This window comes from Sinocyclocheilus rhinocerous, unplaced genomic scaffold (genome assembly GCF_001515625.1).
Source record: "Sinocyclocheilus rhinocerous isolate Xijiao unplaced genomic scaffold, SAMN03320098_v1.1 scaffold402, whole genome shotgun sequence".
Classification (NCBI taxonomy): Eukaryota; Metazoa; Chordata; class Actinopteri; order Cypriniformes; family Cyprinidae; genus Sinocyclocheilus; species Sinocyclocheilus rhinocerous.
In genome coordinates this window covers 1,065,150-1,067,629 of record NW_015626336.1, presented here as the reverse complement: position 1 = coordinate 1,067,629, position 2,480 = coordinate 1,065,150, and the positions used below count along the sequence as shown (strand labels likewise).

The 2,480-nt window shown below is 33.4% G+C and overlaps 1 pseudogene; it reads right to left on the bottom strand.

Annotated features, from left to right (window-relative positions):
• Positions 1-826: 826 nt before the first annotated feature.
• On the bottom strand, positions 827-2,090 carry LOC107711336 (epididymal secretory glutathione peroxidase-like; annotated as a pseudogene).
• Positions 2,091-2,480: the final 390 nt, after the last annotated feature.

Here is a 2,480-nt window from a genome sequence, read left to right as displayed (position 1 = left end):
TGCAGAATTCAGACATTTTAAAAGTCTGGATGTGGAGGGATGCATCTCACGAAACATAAAAAATATTATATTTCAAGTTATATTTCACCCCAAAAACAAAAGAATAAATTTGAAACTTAATTGCAATTTTAAAAAAGAAAATGAAACCTATTTTAGGACTATAATTTTTTGACATTTATTTTGATGACAATTACACATATTCTGCCAAAAAAAAATTTTTAATTAAATTTGCATAAATATAACAAATATTACCACAATGTATACATTTTTTACTATTTAAATAATGTATCATTTTTTTATGAAATTACAATAAAAGATAAATAGATAATACATTTTTTATGAAATTACAATAAAAGATAAAAAGTTATAAATTATTTTTAAACATGTCTATTTTAAGACTAGTAAAATTGTTGTTGAATTTATTTTTATGACAACTACACACATTCTGCCAAATGTTTCCGTTTTTTTTTTTTTTTACAGCAGCATAAATAGAACAAATAACACCACAATGTATAAATTCTTAACAGTTTAAATAAAATATAATTTACAACAATGAGAATTTGGGGGAAATGTTGATAATTGTCATGAAAATGAAGTCAGAAAGCACAAGGTAATAATGATACTACAATAAAAATAATACAGCTATCCTTATTTTTTCAATTGATTTTGAAGTGAAATACGTTTCATGACATGTTTCGTGAGATTCACTCAAACATGACAGACTGATTGAATCAATCAATCACATTAAATGGATCTAGGAAAGAGGAAGCAGTTGAATCTGAATGAATCCAGAGCTGAATCATAATCAGAGAGCTGCTGTTGGATGGGTTATGATAAATGTCTTCCCTGCAGAAGCGTTGCAATGTCCCGCTCCACCTCTTCAAACGGACAATGAGGATCATACCTGAAACAGACAACTCAGCAGAGTTACAGATGCTAATTGTATTCATTTATCCCATTGCTTTATGAAATACTTCACTCTGACTGGTCAACCATGGCATTCTGTTGAACCCTACCATATTTGTGTAGGGTGTAGGACACGAAATGCAGATTACTCTGAATTAGGCACCTTTTGTAGAGAACTCCGTCTGCGGTGATGAGAAACTTCTCAAAGTTCCGTCAGATGTCATTGGCTTTAATGGGAGACCAGTAGAGCTTCCTGATGTCTCCAATGACTGGGTTAACAAACGGCAGAGTTTCCTAGAAGAACAAGGTCGCAGCAGAAAAGTCTAAGTTCTAAATAGAAATGATCATTTCCAATCTGTGGCCTGTTCTGTATACCTTCAGGTAGGCGTATAGAGGATGTTCATCTGAAGATGGGGAGCTTTGGGAGGAAGCCTCGTCCTGGTCTCACATACTGCAAAGCATTCAGGGTTTCATGGATCTCCTCTGGGAAGAGTAGTGGATTTATTACTGACAGTCTTCAAATTTTAAAGCAATTTAAAGTCTCTTCTGCTTTCCTGCTCTTCTGATATTTGATCAAAAATACAGTAAAAGCAGTAATATTGTGAAATATTATTGCAATTTCAAATAACTCTTTTCTAGTTCAATGCATTTTAAAAAGTAATTTATTTCTGTGATCAAAGTTTAATTTTCAGCATCATTACTGCAGTCTTCAGTGTCACATGATCTTCAGAAATCATTCTAATATGCTGATTTGCTGCTCAAGAAACATTTCTGATTATTAGCAATGTTGAAAACACTTGTGCTGCTGAATATTTTTGTGGAACTGTGATACATTTATTTATTTATTAAGGACTCTTTGATGAATAGAAGTTTAAAAGAACAACATTTATTTGAAATAGAAATATTTTGTGTTTAATGAAGTGTAATGCATCCTTACTGAATGAAAGTATATATAATAAAATGTTTTTTTAAACCATCATTCAGATGTGACAGCTTCCCATGTGACAACTAGCCCCAGTCTCCCTTATTTAATAAATATATGCAACCCTAGATTCTAATATCTCATCTATATGAACAATGAAGAGGTGAAAGGTTTTACCAGGTGTCTGTAGACCAAACTGATTGCAGGAGAAGCCAAGCACAGTGAAGCGCAGACCTCCATACATGTCCATGAGTGCATTCATCCTGCGATACTGTACAGATTATTCACATATTACATAGCACTTATTATTTTATTTATTTTAATACAAGTATTGCTTTATATAAAGGTTTCTAATGGACAGTTATTCCACGTTAAATAAAATGGTTTGTTGAAAAAGTTCCAGCTTTAGTCACAGTTACCTCTTCAATGGTGGACCCTCAGAAGGGTGCCACATTCACGATGAGAAGAACTTTTCCTCTGAAGATGCTGAGTGGAGCGGCCTTTCCCTCCAGGGTGTCCATGCTGAAATCATAAACTGAATGTGCAGCCATATTTACTGTAAATTCTCAGGTTTTGTGTTCTTGCGTGTTAGAGTGACTGTACGCAGTAACCTGTGGCTCTTGGCTGCGTTTCATTCAGAGTTCTGTATCTC